We start from the raw sequence: 19,401 nt of genomic DNA, 5'->3' as shown, positions 1-19,401 counted from the left end.
ATGCAATATTGGAGAATCAAAACCAAACTTAATCAATTGCATCTCAAAGCAACCTTATAGGATGGAGTAGAACTGCCCACAGGGTTTCCAAGACTGTGTATTTTTATTGCTATGTTTCTCTGGTGGAACAGCTGGTGGGTTGGAACCTTGACCTTTTGGTTAATATTTCTAGATGTTGTCAAGGCGACTCTGAATCATAGCAACTCTATGTACAACAGATAAACCTTGGTCAATCCTGCCCATCCTCAAAATATCTGTTTTTCAACTGATTATTAAAGTTTCTTTGCCGATACATCTCATTTTGGGCCTTCCTCTCTTTCTCTGACCTTCTACTTTTCCAAACATGGTATTCTTCTCCAGGAATTGTTCATTCCTGGCAATATGCCCAAAGTACAAGGCCAAGTCTTATCATCTTTGCTTCTAAAGAACAGTTGGCTTGTACTTAACTGAAAGACAGATGAGTTTGTTCATTTGGCAGTCCATGGCATATTCAATATTACTAATGAATCTCACATTACAGAGACACTGATTTTTCTTTGGTTTTTCTTATGCAGTATGTATATGTGTATGTATATGTATACAAATTTTACATGTATATGAAGTAAATGAAAACATCAAGACTGGGATGAATGTACCATAGTTTTTGAAGTGATATCCTTGTTTTTAAAATAAAAAAGGTTTTTGACAACAGATTTTTTCCAATGCACTGTATCTTTTTTTAATTGGTTACTGTTACCATGAGTGTTGATTGTGGATACAAGTAAAATAAAATTAATGATAGCTTTTACCCTTTAATCTATCTCTCACGATGTTACCTACTGGTCTAGTGGTTGGGATTCTGTTTCTTTATGGTGTAGTGTAGTCTATAATGAAGGCAGTAGTCAGTGACATTCAGTATGTGTTCAAATCCTCCACTTTGCACAAGCAATGTTGTCCCAACTGTATAATGTTGTTGTTGCTGTTGTTAGGTGCCAGCAAGTCGAGTACCGCCCATAGTGACTCTATGAACAACAGATCTGACTAAACACCCTCCTATTCTGTGCCATCTTAACACTTTATGACACATTGGAGCCCATTGTGTTAGTCACTGACTGTCTTCCTCTCCTTTGCCTACCCTCCACCCTTCTGATTATTATGTCCCTCTTCAAAACTAGCCCCTCTCAATAATATGTCTGAAGTAAGTATGACAAAGCTTTATCATCTTTACCTCTAAAGAACACTCTGGATGCTCTTTCTCCAAGACATATGTGTTGGTTCTTTTGGAAGTCCATGTTCAGTACTCTTGTCCAATACTATACCTCAAAGACATTACTTTTTCTCTGTCATCCTTATTCACTGTCCATCTCTCAGGTGTTTAACAAGTGATTGGAAAGACCATGGCCTGTATTAGGCATATCTTGGTCCTCAAAATGATATCATCACTACTCAACTAATTGGGAGAGGTCCCTGACTGCAGACTTTCCCTGTGCAATATGTCTCCAGATTTCCTGACTCCTGGTAGCAGGGGTATTGATTGTGGATCCAAGTAAGATAAAGATATTGAGAGTTTCAATCTTTTCTCTAAGTACAATGTAGGTTACTAAAAAGCCATTCTCAAATCCTAAAGCCACATTCATTTTACTTACCCAATCTGTATGCTCAGCAAATTGTTCCAGTGGGTGCACTATACTAACTAAAAAGAACATGGCAATAGGATTAGAAGAAGAGTTGCAAGCGACTTGATGATACATGACAACAACAACATATAACCTTGATTCATGGTCTTTACAGAATCAACTTTGAATTATTGACAGTTTCCTGTAAATGTACTTTTGAGTCACTAAATATTTTTAGCAAGATTTTACCTGCTTTTGGTAGTAATTATATTGTTCTCTAACTTAATGAATTTAATCTACCTCTGTTGCATCACCTTTCCTTTGTAAAGAGGGAAAAACAATAAGAATTTTTCTAAAGGTTGACCATGCAGTTGTCTTACAAATTTCTTGGGACACAGGAATAAGTACATCTACATTTCCTTATGTTTACTAAATTCTCAGTTGTTATTCCAGCTCCTGGGGTCTTCTATTTTTCCAGTGTTTTTGGAGGAACTCTGATTTCTTTCATCAGTGCCATAGCTCTTAGTCATATACTATTTCTTGAAATATTTCCATGTTTTTTATTTCACTTTAATGCATTGGCTATACATAGTCCATCTTTTATTTTTTTTTTTAATGCTTCCCTTGTCATTGAACATTTTGCTCAAAGAATCCTTCAGTATAGCAATCTGAGTCATTAGTTTTCCCTTCCATTCTTAAAGCTCAGTAAATATTGAGTATATTCTTTTAGCTTCCTCTTTTCAAGTCTTTGCACATTTCATTATAATACTTTCCTTCATCTTTTCCAGTACAGTAGCCTCCTGATCTCCTGACTTCTGGTACCAAGTGGATTGATTGTGGATTGAAGTCAGATGAAGTCCTTGACACTTTTAATCTACTCTTCTTCTATCCTGATATTGGCAGTTGGTACAGTCATGAGAATTTTTGTTTCTTAATGCTGATATGTTCATGTTGAAGGCTGCAGTGTTTGATCTATTGCAACAAGTGTTTCAAATCCTCCTCACTTTCAGGAAGCAAGGTTGTGTCATCTGAATAATTAAGATTATTGATGAGTCTTCCTGATATCACAGTCTTCTTCAAGGGTTCATCTTATGAAATCATTTGCTCACCATAGAGATTTAATAGGCATGCAGAAAATATACATTCTTTTGCACACCTTTCTTAATTTTACACCATGTACTGTTCTCTTACTCTGTTCATACAACAGTTGTTCATTTAGATATTAGTTTTGCATGAGTACAAATAAGTGTTCTGACATTCCAATTCTTGTCAATATAAGCCATGATGTGCTATGATTCACAAAATTAAATGTTTTTGTATAGTCAGTAAAGCACAAATAGACATTCTTCTAATATTCTTCTCTTCCATCCAGGATTCATCTAACAATAGCAATAATATGCCACAAGGTCTTTTACAATCAAATTGAACTTCTGGCAGTTCTCTATGTACTGTTATAATTATTTTTAATGATTTTCAGCAGTATTTTGCTTGCATGTGATAATAATATTGCTCAGAAATATTCACATTCTAAGTGGCCATTGGCTAGCTTATTGGTAAGGAATTGCACTGCCAATGGAAAGGTACATAATTAATATCGACTATCTGCTCCAAATGAGCAATCTCCTCTCATGTGATTTACTGACTCTGAAAATACTGGAGGGTTGGCTATGGCTTGATTCCAACTTGATGGCACTCAACAATAACACACATACACACACATGAACATACACATGTGTAACACAAAATGCTTCTTAGTCACTCAATACAGAATTCCTGAAAGGACCAATTATCTTGGTTTAATCAAACTCAATTAGTAAATGCCAAACAAATTTGAGATTGTATATTAGGTTAATGTTTCTGCTTTTTCAGTTTTTATTAGGGTACAAAACCTTTTCAAAATGTATTTGCTTGTAACAGTGGCAAGTTATCATCCTGAACGATCCTATGAATTCTTTGGGAAGCTTCCCTGAAATCATTCATGCATGGCCTAGTGGTTCAGCTGAAAAATCTAAGATGCCTTCAATTCTGTACTTGACAGTCAGTGTTGGGTGTTGGCTGAGGTGCTTTAGTTTCTCCATGTAACTTTTTGTCCTCTACTAATATCAGTCGTTTCCCACATGATTGTTATTGTTAGGTGCCATTAAGTTGAGTACGACTCGTAGCGACCCTATGAACAAAAGATCTGAAACCAGTTCTGTTTTGCACCATCCCCATACTTCCTGACACACAAGAGCCCATTGCAGCAGCCACCATGTTAATCTACCTGGTTGAAGTTCTTCCTCTCTTTCACTGAACCTCCACCTTTCCCAACATCATGTCCCTCTCCAAGGAATAGCACCTGCTAGCAACATGTTCCGTGTATGTTAGGTGAGGCCTCATTATTCTTGCCTTCAAAGAGCACTCTGGCTGCACCCTTTCCAAGACATACCTATTAGTTTTCTTGGCCATCCATGGAATGTTCAGTGCTCTTCTCCAACACCACAGCTCAAAGGCATCAATTCTTTTTCTGTCATCCTTATTCATTGTCCAGGTATTGGATGCATAGCTAGTAATTTGAAAAACCACAACTTGAATCAGATGCTATTTAGTCCTCAAATTGAAATCACTATTCCTCAATAATTTGGAAAGGTCCCTAACTGCAGATTTTCCCATTGCAATGTATTTCTTTATTTCCTGAATGCTCGTACCAGCGCTTTAACTGTGGATCCAAGCAAGATGAAGCTGTTGACAGTTTCAGTCTCCTATCCATCCATCATGACACTGCCTATTGGTCCAGTGGTAAGAATCTTTGTTTTCTTGATATTGAGATGCAATCCATACTGAAGGCTTCATTCCTTGATCTTTTGCAACAAGTGTTTCAAATCTTCACATTCTGGAAGCAAGGTGGTGTCATCGACATAACACAGTTTATTGATGAGTCTCCCTCCAATCCTGATGCCACACTCCTCTCCACAGAGTCCAGCTTCTCGGATAATTTACTCATCATATAGATTGAACACAGTATTCAAAAAGGTTGAAAACGGGGGCTGCAAAATCTCTGGAGGTTAGCTGTTTTCATTGCAAAGCAGGTCACAAGGCCAGCTTAGATTATAGAGGTGTAGAAATTTACTCCTCATAAGAAGCATTCCACAACACTGTGCCAGTTCACCAAATTACAAAACATAAATGAAAAGAGCTAGAATAACCTATATATCTACACTTTTTGAATTTTTTAATTCATTTTAATGAAAATTTAGTAAGACTTAGGGTTTCCAGTCATTCATTGTTGCACTTTTCTCCCTACCCACCTCCTCCCCCAGTTCACTCTTCTCCTTGAAAAGAAAGAAAAACTCTTTCATTGTTATGCAATCCTTCCCCTCCAAGTCCACTCCACTACGCAGCCTTCATTCTGGACTTCTGTAATGAGAAGACAACCCGTTAATATATCCCTTTTAAACAGTTCTCTCCCTTATCTGTTTCAATGCAATATATATAATTCCTCCCTTCCTTTTCTGTCTTCCCTCAACCCTGATGTCAGTCCAGTTTTACAACAGTGGTCCTATGTAACATTTGTCCTTTTGTGACAGATATTTCACTCAGCATGACATCCTCCAGGATCATCCATTTTATAAAATATTTCATGAGTTCCTTGTTTTTTCAACGCTGCTTAGTATTCCATTATGTGAATATACTAGAGCTTCTCTATCTGTTTGTTTGTTGATGGACACATCAACAAGGAAAACAAGGAAAGACCTGTTTGTTCTCTTGGCAGTGTATGGTATGTTCAAGACTCTCCTCCAGCACCACAATCAAAGGTGTTAATTCTTTTTCTGTCGTCATTAATTATTATCTAGCTTTCTGATGCACAGCAAAATATTGCAAAAATTATGGCCTAGACTGGTGCACCAATCCTGACTGCTGGTGCCCAAAATATTGACTGTAGAGGTAAGTAAGCAGAAATTGTTAACAATCTCAATTTCCCCCATGGTGGTCCCAATTGACCCAGTGGTGAGAATCTTTGTCTTCTTGATGTTGAAATCCATTAAACGATATTTTTAAATCTTTGTCTTCTTGATGTTAAATGCATATTGAAGACTACAGTGTTTTGTACCTTTTGAAGAAAACTTTTTAGGTTCTCCTCATTTTCAGCTAGCAGGTTTGTGTCATCTGCATAACACAGAATGCTGATGAGTCTTCCTCCAATCCTGATACCACATTATCTTCACAAAGTCTAGCCTGTCAAGTGATCTATTCTTCATATAGATTGAAAAGGTAGGGAGAAAGGAGTCATTCCTAATACTCCTTTCCTAATTCTGAACCATGCAGTGCCTCCTTGCCCTGTTCTGAAGACTGCTTTGTGGTCCAAGTGTTCTGGGATTCCCTTTCTTCTCAAAGTTAGCCACAATTTGTTGTGATTTACACAGTCAAGTGCCTTTGCATAGTTTGTGAAACACAGATTGACATTTTTCTGGTACTCTCTGCTTTCAACAAGATACTTCTGACATTGGAAATGATGTCCCTCATCAATGTACAGTTACAATTGTTTTTGGATGATCTTCAGTAGGATTTTGCTTAAGTGTGACATTGGTGATACTGTCCGATAATTTCCATACTTTTGTCAGATCACTTTTTTTTAAATGGAAATAAATATGTTTTACTTCCAGGCAGTTGGTATGGTGGCTGCCCTCCAGATTCTTGGTACCACCTAGTGAACATGTCCAGGGCTGCATCTGTTTATTTAAATAAAATATATCAATTAATATTTCATCAATTCCTAGGGTTTTATTTTTTACCAATTTTTTAGAGCAGTTTAAACTTCCTCCATCAACATTGCCTATTGATCATATGTTATTTCATAAAAATTTTCCATATAAGCCAGTTCTTTTTGGTATAATGACTCTATATACTCCTTCCATCTTTTATTTTAATGCTTCCTAGATCATTCCATATACTGCTTATAGCATCCTTAAATATTGTAACTCAAGTCTTGGCATTTGTAATTCAGTTCTTTTAACTTAAGAAATGTTGAGTGAGCGTATAGTTCTACTTAAATCTATGCTTACAATAATTCTTTTAATAATTCTTTATATAAAATGCCATTTTACATACTCTGGGAAGACTCATGTCAGCTTTGTTTTCACATATGTAACATTAACCTTACCCAAGTTTAAGGGTATACAGTAAGTCATACAACATGCACAGGTAAAATACATAATTGTACCTCAGTTGCTGTAAGTATGATATTGTACAAAATAAACATAAAATTAATTTTAAAAATAGGAGACATTAAGTTGAACACATTGAATTACTTTCAGAGTTAGTCTCCGATTTTAAATAAACTCACCAGCTGGTTTCTCTTAGGGTCTCATTAAATGAGCCATTCCTTATGTTCACAGATAACTACGACATTACATTTAATAAATATTGCTGTTAAAATAGTATTTTAGAATGCAATAAATATTCTATAATAAATGAATTAATTTAATGCTACATTTCCACAAACAAAATATAATACTTAAATATCTAACAACGTTGGCGGTGTTGTATGCCATGGACTCAAAACAATGCAAAGTTGACCCTTCAGTGGGTTATTTACAGGTTACAATTATTTTACAGGTTATAGAACCTGTAAAAAGGAGATGAGACTTCACATATTTCTTCTGTGGAGCCATTGATGGTTTCCAACCTCCTGCCTAAATCCTTACTAACAGGCCACCTGAGTTCCCACATGAACACAATATTCCTCTCATGAACACAATACTCCTCTATGATTTCTTAATGTGTTTCTTCCCTCCCTTTTTAGACGTACATAATTTTTTAAACATAAATAAGATCTGAAAAGCCCATTAATTTTTGAAGGCCTTATCTTTGAGAGTGAACCATAATGCACCATCATCCATACAACCACATTGATCTTGTGTTATTCCTTAAACATGTGTAGCCTACTAAACTCTGTTTGCAATTGTGATTATTCCCTACAATTAACAATTCTCCTTCCCTAAGAGCTTATGAGTCATTTCATCAGAGCCACTCATTGTTCATTTCTTTGCTTTACTGAACATCTCTTGATGACGTTCACCATAAGCTTTATAGTATAAAGTTTTACACTGCCTTCACTAGATTATAAACTCCTTAATTGTATATACTTTATTTTGTTCAAAGCTTCTTCTCCTATGTCTAGATTAGCATTTAGCACATATTAAGCACGAAATAAATACTTCTTGAATGAGTAATATAACTTGGAAAGTGTTGCTACCAAAATGTAAATTTGAGTAACTCAAGCTTAAATATATATTGATTACTATATTTATAAAAGAATACTTGGAAAATTATATGTAAATGCAAATTGTACCTAACCTAAAATAAGAGTGTCATCATAAATCAGAAGACTGCTTTAAATAATTCTTCAAAACACTTTACATAGTACTATAGATGACACAACCCTGCTTGTTGAAACTGAGCAGGACCTGAAGCACTTGCTGAAGAAGGTCAAGGATTGCATCCTTCAATATGGATTGAAGCTAAACATCAAGAAAACAAAAATTCTCACCAGTCAGCCTATTCACAACATCATGATAGATGGTGAAAAGATTGAGAATGTTGACAGCTTTAGTTTGCTTGACTCTACAATCAATACTCTTGGTACCAGAAGCCAGGAAATTAAAAGATGAATTGCATTGAGAAAGTCAGCTGTCAGAAACCTCGCCAAAGTACTGAGGAGCAACAATGTCAGTCTGGAGACTAAGGTGTGCCTGATACAGGCCATGGACTTTGCTATTACTTGCTATGCATCAGAGAGCTGGACAACGACTAGGGTTGATAGAAGGATAATTGATGCCTCTGAACTTCGGTGCTGGAGGAGAGTATTTAATATACCATGGACTGCAAGGAGAATAAACAAGTTCCTCCTGGAGAGAAAGGCTGCTCCTCGGAGGTAAGGATTCTGAAGCTCCATCTGACATACATTGGCCATGTTGTAAGGCAGAATCAGTCCTTGGAGAGGGATGTCATGCTTGGAAGGGTGGAGTGACAGTGCAGGAGAGGAAGACCTTTGATAAGATGAACTGATTCTGTCACTGTGGTAACAGGGATAGGTGTGTCAGAGACAATAAGGTAAGCAAGAGATAGAGCATGGTTTAGGGCTGTTGTACATAGGGTCGCTATGAGTCTCAAGTAACTCGATGACACATAACAACAACAACATTCATATGCCAAGAAAACAAATAGGTCTGTCTTGAAGAGGATGAAGCCAAGTCTTTCCTTGGAGGCTAGGATTTTTAAGCACTGCCTCACTTACTTTGGGCACATGGCCAGGAGAGATTGGTCCTTGGAGAATACCATCATGCTTAGAAGGGTGGAGGGACAGTACAGGAGAGAAAGACCCCGATGAGATGGATTGATACAGTAACTGGGACAAAGGGGGGTTGGTGAGTTGGAGTTCGTGGGACTGGCTTGGGACAGGGATGAGTTCAGAGCTGGTGTACATAGGTTCACTATGCATCACAAGCGACTCAGTGGCATATAAATGCAATAACACGCATGACAGGTTTGGAAGCAGGAGTGGCATTCACTTCCTAAATAACATGCCTCTGGAAACTCTATGAATTTTGATAAATGTCAATAGTTGTAATGACGCTTCAGGACTTTTGTTCATAGGGTCACTATGAATAGTGCTCGACTCGAATGCAATCAAGAACAACATAAATACCCAGAAAATACAGCATCTCAGATGTAGAAATCCATCTTATTTTGTTTCATGGCATGTATAGAAAATATAACTTAGGCATGGCATCAGTCATAAAGTTTAAAAAATGAGTTTAAAAATCAATTCAACAAAAATATCCCTGGTCTCAGTCAAGACGTGATCCAGCTAACTGCCTTCATATGTATTCCAATTCATAGTGACTCTGCATTGGTTTCTGAGGCCATAAATCTTTATGCGGGAGACTGTTGATCTTTCATTATAGTTAGTGGTCTGAAAACATCAACCTTTTGTTTAGCAGCACAGCAGTCAATGCACTATAGTATCAGTGCTTTTGACTGGACATAGTAGTCATTCTTTCCTGGAATGGAGTCATGACTTACAGAATCAAGGAATATATTGTCAAATCCTACATAATTCACCCATTCCTGGTATACACCTAAATGAGTGTATATCAGCACAAGCAAAAATTGCAGCCATTTTGTTATTATCTACATACTCTGGTAGCCTCTCTACTATTAATTCTAAAGAAGTCAATTGTAAATTTATTTTTTCATCCTTCCTCAACCACCTCTTCACACATTTGTATCAGTAAGAAGAAAAAAACGAATCGTTAAACTCTCAATTCTTCTCAAATAATTTATTGTCGTTGTTGTTATTGTTGTCGAGTGGTACTGCATTGCCTGTGACTTATAGTAACCCTAAGTATACTACCTTTGAACCTGGTCCTATCTTGAACCAGTCTAACTGTCGCCAACACACTTATCCCTATTAACTCAGTTACTGTGTAAATCCATCTAATTTGGGTCTTCCTTTCCTCAGCTGACTCTCAACCCTTCCAAGGATGATGTCTTTCGCCAAGGACTGGCACATCGTGGCAACATGTACAAAGGATGTGAGACGGAGCTCCAAAATCCTTACCTCCATGAAGCAGCTTGGTTTCACCCTCTCCAGGATAAACTTGTTTGCTCTTTTGGCATGATATTTTCAGTACTCTTCAACAGCATCACAACTCAAAGCATTACTTCTGTCGTCTTTAGTCATTGTTCAGGTCTCTGATGCATAATAAGAAATTGCAAAGATCATGGCCTAAGTAGGTATTTCTTAGTCTCTAGATTGATATCATTGCTTTTTAGTACTTTGGAGAAGAGGTCACTGACAGTCATTTTCTCCAGAGTAATTTTTCTCTTGATTTCTTGACTGCTGATGACAAGAGTATAGACTGAGGAGCCAAGCAACTGGAAATTGTCAACAACCTCAGTATCTTCTCTATCTATCATGGTGCTGTCAATTGTACTAGTGGTGAGAATCTTTGCTTCTTGATGTCGAGCTTCAATTCATATTGAAGACTACAGTCCTTGACCTTCTGCAGCAAGTGCTTCAGGTCCTCCTCAGTTTTAGCAAGCAAGGTTGTGTCATCTGTATAATGCAGGTGTTGATGAGTTTTCATCCAATGCTGATACCACATTCCTCCTTATAAAATCCAGCCTCCCAAATTATCTGTTACACAAACAGATTGAAAAGGTGTGGATACAGGACACATCCCAGACACACTCCTCTTCTGATTTTAGATCATGCATTGTTTTCCTTATTCTGTTCTTATGACCTCTTCCTTGTCCAAGTATATAGGTTTCACATGAGGACAATCAAATATTCAGAGATTCCCATTCTTCTCAAGGTGAGCCAAAATGTGTTATGATCTAAATAATCATATGTCTTGGCATAGTTAATGAAACACATATAGACATTCCTCTGGTACTCTCTGCTTTTAGCCAACAATGTTCACGGTGCCATGACCTCTCCTAAGCCCAGCCTATATCTCTTATAGTTCTCTGTTGATGTGCTGTTCCAGTAATTTTTGGATATTGCTCACAAAGACTTTGCTTTCATGTGTTACTAATGATATTCTTCTATAATTTCCCAAGTTGGCTGTCGGAGACCTCTCCTAAGTACTGAAAAACAACTATGTGTGTCTGGACACTAGGGTGCGCTAGGTGTAGGCCATGGTCTTTGCAATTACTTATTATACATCTGAGAGCTGACCAATGAATAGGGAGGATAGAAGGATAATTGATGCCTTTGAGCTGACAGGTGTAGAAGAGTACTGAGTATTCCATGGACTGTTAAGAGAACAAACGGGTTTGGCCTTGTTATGTGTCCTTGAGTCACCTGCAACTCACAGTGATCCTATATACAACAGCCCTAAACCCTGCTCTCTCCTGTGTCAATCTTATTTTCTCTGACACGCCTACCACCATTACCCCAGTCACTGAATCAATCCATCTCATTAAGGGTCTTCCTTTCTTGTGCTGTCCCTCAATGCTCCCAAGAATGATGTCCCTCTCCAAGAACTGGTCCTGTCTTGCAACATGTCCAAAGTATGTATGAAGACAAAGCTTCAGAATCTATGTCTCCAAGAAAAAAAAAATAGTCTCACCCTTGCTAGGATGAGCCTGTTTGTTCTCCTAGCAGTACATGATATATTCAGTACTCTTCTCCAGCACCAAAGCTCAAAGGCATCAATTCTCCTTCTATCATCCCTAGGCATTGTCAAGCTTCTGATGTATAGCAAGTAACTGTAAAGATTATGGCCTGGATCAGGAGCCCCTTAGTTTCCAGACTGACAATGTTGCTCTTCAGTACCTTGGAGGGGTCTCTGACAGCAGACTTTCCCAATGAAATTTATCTTGCTGCTGGTACCAAGAGTGTTGATTGTGGAGACAAGCAAATTAAAGCTGTTAACAATCTCCATATCTTCACCATCCATCACGATAATGCCAATTGCCCATTGGTGAGAATCTTTGTTTTCTTCAATGCATATTGAAGGCTGCAGTCCTTGACCTTCCACAGCAAGTGCTTCAGATCCTTCTCAGTTTCAGCAAGCAAGGTTGAATCAACTGCATAACGCAGATTATTGATGAGTCTTCTTCTAATCCTCATGCCACATTTCTCCTCATATAGCTCAGCCTTCTGGATAATCTGTACTGCATATAGACCAAAAACTTATGGATTTAGGGCACATCACTGACACACACCCTTCCCAATTTTGAACCATGCAATGTTTCCTTGCTTTGTCCTGATAACTGTCTTTTGGTCCAAGTATAGGTTTCACATAAACACAACCAAATGTTCTGGGATTTCCATTCTTCTCAGAGTCAGCCACAGTTTGTTGTGATCTACACAGTCAAATGCCTTTGCATAGTGAATGAAACCCAAATAGACCTTCCTCTAGTACTCCCTGCTTTTAGCCAAGATCTATCTAACATTAGCTATAATATCCCTAGTACTATGGAAAGGCTGAAACCAGGCAGCTCCTTGGAGGCGAGGGTTCTGAAGCTTTGTCAGACATACTCTGGACATGTTTTAAGGCGGGACCAGTCCTTGGAGAGGGACGTTATACTTGGGAGGGTGGAGAGACAGCGCAGGAGAGGAATACCCTTGATGAGATGGATTGATTCAGTAACTGGGGTAATGGGGGTAGGTGTGTCAGAGACAATAATATTGGCAGAGGGTAGAGCAGGGTTTAGGGCTGCTGTACATAGAGTCGCTAGAGTTGCAGGTGACTCGATGGCACATAACAACAACAACTGTTGGGTGTTGGACCATCCTTTTTTGGAATGGGAACAGATATGGATCTCTTCCAGTCAGTTGGTTAGGTTGTTACCCTCCAGATTTCTTGGCACAACTTAGTGAGCACATCCAGGACAGCATATATTGAAATATTTCTATTAGTATTTCATCAATGCCTATGATCTTCCTTCTTGCCAATTCCTTCAAAGCAGCTTGAACTCCCTCCTTCATCACTGTTGCCTTTTGATCACATGTTGTTTCATTAAATTCTTCCTGTATCAGACACTGTACCTTTTGGTGCAGTGACTTTGTATGCTCATTTTTATTCTTTTGATGCTTCCTGAATAATTCAATATTCTGCCTATTGCATCCTTAAGTATAATAATTTGAGGTTTGACAGAGTGAGTGGGATAATCAGGGTGGGTGTGTCACAGATAATAAAGTAGGCACAGGATAGAACAGGTTTTAGAACTGTTGTATATAGTGTCACTGAGTCACAAGTGACTTGACAGCATATAACAACAACAACAATTCTGCTTGGTGCAAAAGACCAAGGAATATAGCCTTCAATATAGATTGCATCTCAATTTTAAGAAAACAAAGATTCTTACAACTGGATTAATAGACAACATCATGACTGAAACTGTCAACAACTTCATCTTACTTGGATCCACAATTTATATTCCTGGTACCAGAAATCAGGAAATTAGGATATGTATGGCACTGGGAAAACCTGCAGTTAGAGACCTCTCCAAATTATCAAGGAGTAATAATGTCAGTTTGAGGACTAAGGTGTATCTGATTAAGGCCATGGTCTTTCCAATCATGTACTATTCATCTAAAAAGCTGGACAGTGAACAAAGACAACAGAGGAAAAATTGGTGATTTTGAGAAGAGCACTGAACATCCCATGGGCTGCCAAAAGAACAAATATGTATGTCTTAGAGTGCATCCAAAGTGCTTTTTGGAGGCAAGAAAAGTGAGGCCTCATCTTATATTCTCCAGGTATGTTGCTGGGAGAAGCTATTCCTTGGAGAGGGACATGATGCGTGGAAGAGTGGAGGGTCAGTGAATAAAAGGACCTTTGACCTGGTAGGTTGACACATGGACTATCACAACAAGCTTGAGTGTGTCAGGAAGTGTGAAGATGGCACCAGATAGTACAGGGTTCAGATCCATTAATTGACTTGATGGGACCTAACAACAAATCTGTTTAGACAATTGTATGACTGACCCATCTAAATATATTATAACTTTTTACTTAATTAATTTGAGCCATTGTATTTTCATTGTAAAACTCTTTACCAGCATCAAATTTTAAAGGCTCTGTTCTCCTTCACCCTTTATTCATTGGCAATATAAATATTATAAATATATTGTTAATTTAACTTAAACTGCCAAGTTAAAAAGCAACTGTTTTGTAGAAACTACATCCAGAGTGCTTCTTAATGAAAATTTGAAACACTTACTTCAAAAGATTAAAAACTGTGTTTTTTCCAATGTATATTACATCTGAACAATAAGAATACAAAAATCCTCACCAGTGGGTCAAACGGCAAAAAGATGGAGAAAAGATTGAAGTTGTCAACGATTTCATCTTGCTTAGATCCAAAATCAGCACCCTCAGCATCAACAAATAAGGTATCAAAAGGTGGTACTGCTCAGTTATCTTTCTATTTTTACAATACTGTTTTTATGCATTATTTGTCCTTATAATACTGAGTTATTGCAATCAGCATAATTCTCACTAGATTCTCTCATATATTATACTGCATTTTATGAAATTATTGTTTCTTAATGCTGCATAGTATTCCATTCTGTGAATGTTCCACAATTTCTCCATACATTCATTTGTTGGTAGGCATTTGAGTTGTTTCCATTTTTTTGCTATTGTGAATGACGTTGCTCACAAAAAGGTATACATATCTCTGTTCATGTCTTAGTTCTAACATCCATAACTGAGGCATATGGGATTTTTATGTTCAAAACTGAAAGGGGAAAAGGGGGGAAAATTAGAAGGCTGGGAATCACTTGGTTAGTAAGATTTTATTGGGTGGATGAGGGAGTGGTGAAGGAATAGAAAAAGTCAATGTATATGAATGACTTTATGAAAGAGAATTTATTGAAAGTGTATAAAACATGAAGTGCATGAATGAAAACAATTTTAAAAAGCAAAGCGAAGCTCACAGATTGCCTTTTTAAAAACTATGTGCTGTAAATCAAGAATGCAGAAACTAACTTTTCTTCCTATGGTAAACTGATATTTGGCAAGGAACCAAAACATATCAAACAGGGAAATGATAATCCCTTCAGCAAATGGTTCTAGCAAAAGTGGATATATACTTTCAGAAAGCTGAAGTATAATCCACATCTCACACTATATACAAAAATCAATTCAAAGTGGATCAGAGACCTAGAGTTAAAGCACCAAACTGTAAAGATCATAAGAGACAAAACGGGACCAAACTTAGAAGGCCTACTCTTTGTAATAAAAAGGATGACAAATACATCCAGAAATATACAGTGAGAAGAGGATACAATAGATGAATGAGACTTCCAAAGACTAAATCTCTAAGTACATAAAAAAAACCTTTTTCTAACAGGGTGAAAAGAAAGCCTCCTGACTGGGAGAAAACATTTAGCAATACCATCTCAGACAAATGTTTCATCACAAAAATTTATAGAATACTACAAGGTCTCCACAAGAAAAAGACAGATAACCCAACTACAAAATTGAGAAAAGAAATGGAAAGATTTTTCAAGAAGGAAAACATTCAGATGGCCAACAGACAGGTAAGGAAATGTTCAAAATCACTGGCAATAAGAGAGATGCAAATCAAACCACATTGTGATACCATCTCACTCCTGTAGCAGTGGCAAAATTTAACAGAAGAGAAAACAAATGTTGGAGAGGATGTGGAGAATTAGGAACTCATACACTGTTGGTTTAATTATAAAATGGTACAGCCACTCAGGAAGGCAGTTCATCAAAAAGGTGAACATAGAAACTGCATATGACACAGCTATCCCACTGCTAGGAATATACCTTAATGAAATTAGGACTGGGATACAAACACAGATTCATACACCAATGTACATAGCAGGGTTACTTACCATTGCAAAAACTTGGAAACTACCCAAGTGACTAACCACAGGCACATAGATTGAGAAATTGTAGGACATTTACATGATGGAATACAATTTCAAAAAATACTACATAACTTAGGAGAGACTGGAGAGCATTATTCTGAGCGAACTAACTCAGACTCATAAGGACAAATACCGCATAAAACTATTATTATAAAACTAGTAAAACTTGTATGGGGATGTAAGGGAGAAAAGGGTAGGAGCATAGAAGTGAAAATGAACAGGGAGAACAATATAGGGTCACACAATTTTTCAGGTGGCAGGAGGCAGTAAAGGAAATTGGAAAGAACTGGCAAGGATCTGCAAAGATGAGATAATGGTGGACATGGTGCAATGGTGATTATTTTACAGAACACAATAAATGGAAATGATTATATGAAACAATATGAATGAAGGATAGTGTGAAGCAATGATTACAAATTTTGTGTGCAAGACACTATACAATAAAAATGAAAAAGAAGAAAAAGATGTGTTCCATTGGGTAAAACTGCAGTCAAAGATCTCTCTAAATATCAAAGAGCAATGATGTCAGTGTAAAGACTAAGGTCTGCCTTATTCAAGCCATGATCTCTCAATTACTTGTTATGCATCCTAAAGTTGAATAATATACAAGAATGATAGAAGAATTGATGTCTTTGAGTTGTGGTGTTAGAGAAGAGTACTGAATATCTCATAGAATGCTGAAAGTAAAAAGAAATATGTCTTGGAGAAAGTGTAACCAGAAAGTTTCTTGGAGGTAAAGATGGTGAAGTTTCATGTCACATAATTTGGACATGCTATTAAAAAGGGTCAGTCCTTGGGAAAGGACATCATGCTTGGAAAGGTAGAGGTTCAGAAAAAAAAAAGACCCTCTATAATATGGATGGACACAAAAAAAGAGATAGGAAACCACGCGTCTGGACGCGCGAGCTCGGGGGGGGGGGGGGGGGGGGGGGGGGGGGGGGGGGGGGGGGGGGGGTAGGGGGGAGCCGGGGAGCGAGCTCGGGGAAAAGGAAGGGATGACTTTATCTGCTGGCTCTTCATGGTTTAGAAATCTGTATCCTTTAGAAATCTGAATTCTAACTTAGAGCCTGAGCCGAGGTCACTGCTGTCAGCTCACTGTTCTGCAAGCCAGACTCAAGGCAAAGTGACCAGGTGTGGGAGGCAGAAAAGATTTGGTACTGACCCCTCGCGTTCTTACAGCCTATCATTAGACCTGGTCACAATTTACTGGGAAGAATTCAGCAAATCCTTGTCATTCTGTGGATGAAGGAGCAAATGGGCAGGATTCTGTTTGGTTCTGATAATGCTGCCAGGCCTGTAAGACTCCTTTCAAGATGCCCCTCTCAGACTTCATTCTGACTCTGAAGGACAATCCCTACTTTGGGGATAGATTTGGGCTGGTAGGTGTGGGCACAGCCCTTGCCCTGGCCCGGAAGGGTGCCCAGCTGGGCATGGTGGCATTCCAGCTCCATTGCATGATCACACTGGAAGTCCCCGCTCGAGACAGGAGCTATGGTTGGTTGCCAAGCTGGCTCACCCGCCACAGTACCCGAAGCCAGCACCTCAGTGTCGAGACTTCATACCTTCAGGATGAAAGTGGCCGCATCTCCACCAAGTCTGAATTTATTCCCAGTCCTGGAAACCATTTTATCTGGTACCAGGGGAAATGGATAAGAGTGGAACGAAGTCTAGAGATGCAGATGGTAGACCTACAGACTGGCATTCCTTGGGAAACTGTCCCCTTTACAGCCCTGGGCACCGACCGAAAGGTTTTCTTCAACATCTTGGAGGAAGCTCGAGCACTGGCCCTACAGCAGGAGGAAGGGAAGACGTTGATGTACACAGCTGTGGGCTCTGAGTGCGCCAGTTTGGCTACCCACAACGCCGGCAGCCACTGAGTTCTGTAGTTCTACAACAGGGTCTGGCTGACAGGATTCTCAGAGATGTCCGAGAATTCATTGATAACCCCAAGTGGTACACTGACCGAAGCATTCCCTATAGATGTGGCTACCTGCTTTATAGGCCCCCCGGTTGTGCAAAGAGCAGTTTTATCATAGCCCTGGCTGGGGAGCTGGAGCACAGCATCTGCCTGCTGAGTCTCACCGACTCCAGCCTCTGTGATGACCGGCTCAACCATTTGCTGAGCATGGCCCCGCAGCATTTCTTGATGCTCCTGGAGGACGTGGATGCTGCTTTCCTCAGTTGGGACATAGCTGTGGAGAACCCAGTAAAGTACCAAGGTCTAGGTCGGCTCACGTTTAGTGGACTTCTCAATACCTTGGATGGTGTGGCTTCCACAGAGGCACGCATCTTATTCATGACAACCAACCACGTTGACAGGTTGGATCCTGGCCTGGTCCGTCCTGGACGAGTAGACCTAAAGGAGTATGTTGGCTACTGCTCACATTGGCAGCTGACCCAGATGTTCCAGAGGTTCTATCCAGGGCAAGCCCCTTCGTTAGCTGAAACCTTTGCAGAACATGTCCTTCAAACTACAACCCAGATCAGTTCTGCCCAGGTGCAGGGTTACTTCATGATGTATAAAAATGACCCTGAAGGGGCAGTTCACAATGTTGAGGCTTTGAAGAGGTGACCAGGGTGTCCAGATCTCTAAACTGAGGAAACCAATAAACACCTGCCACCCTCCCCCAAAAAAAAAAAAAGGGATAGGAAGCTATGATGGACAAGTGGTAAAGAAAGTTCACTGCAATTCCCAAAACATGTGGTTTTAATCCACCAACTGAGCCATGGAATCAGGATAGGCAATCTCCTCCTAAGTAATTTACTGTCTCTAAAGACCTGCTGGAGAGTCAACTATGAGGCCGTTCCAAACTGATGTCACACAACAACATATCAGACATGATAAGAATGGTACAGAATATGGTAAGGTACATATTCATTGTTCATAGGGTTGCTGTTAGTCATTGTGGACGTGAAAGCACCTAAGAACAACAACAATACTAGGCTAAGAAAAAGAAAAAATGTAATGTTGATAAATGTGTAGAGTTCGCAAAAACAGTAAAATTTAAATTAGATGGATTAACATACTGACTACAACAATTGACTTCACCTTAGCAAAGTTTGGGGGTGATAAATCACAGAGAAAATTTTGATCTATTGTTTAAAGCATCACTATGCTATGATTAATGTTGTTGTTGTTGTTGTTGTTGTTATGTGCCGTTGAGTCGTTTCCAACTCATAGCAACCCAATGCACAACAGCTCTAAACCCTGCTCTATCCTGCGCCAACCGCACCTCTTCTGACCCACCCATCCCGACTACCCCAGTCACCGAATCAATCCATCTCATAGAGGGTCTTCCCCTCCTACGCTGTCCCTCCACCCTCCCAAGCATGATGTCCCTCTCCAAGGACCCGTCCCTCCTGGCAACATGTCCAAAGTATGTCAGAGGAAGGCCCAGAATCTTT

General features: G+C 38.9%; 1 protein-coding gene and 1 pseudogene across 2 annotated transcripts in view; one reads left to right on the top strand and one right to left on the bottom strand.

The window, feature by feature from the left end:
- Nucleotides 1-19,401, bottom strand: part of KCNT2 (potassium channel, subfamily T, member 2) — a 734,552-nt gene that overhangs the window by 362,730 nt on the left and 352,421 nt on the right. The gene's annotated exons all lie outside the window — the stretch shown is intronic.
- LOC102853070 lies at nt 17,310-18,568 on the top strand (annotated as a pseudogene).

This window comes from Elephantulus edwardii, unplaced genomic scaffold, assembly GCF_000299155.1.
Source record: "Elephantulus edwardii isolate Elephantulus edwardi_28Jun2011 unplaced genomic scaffold, EleEdw1.0 scaffold00110, whole genome shotgun sequence".
Classification (NCBI taxonomy): Eukaryota; Metazoa; Chordata; class Mammalia; order Macroscelidea; family Macroscelididae; genus Elephantulus; species Elephantulus edwardii.
Note: the sequence above shows the minus strand (reverse complement) of the source record. Positions and strands in the feature narration are given on the sequence as shown.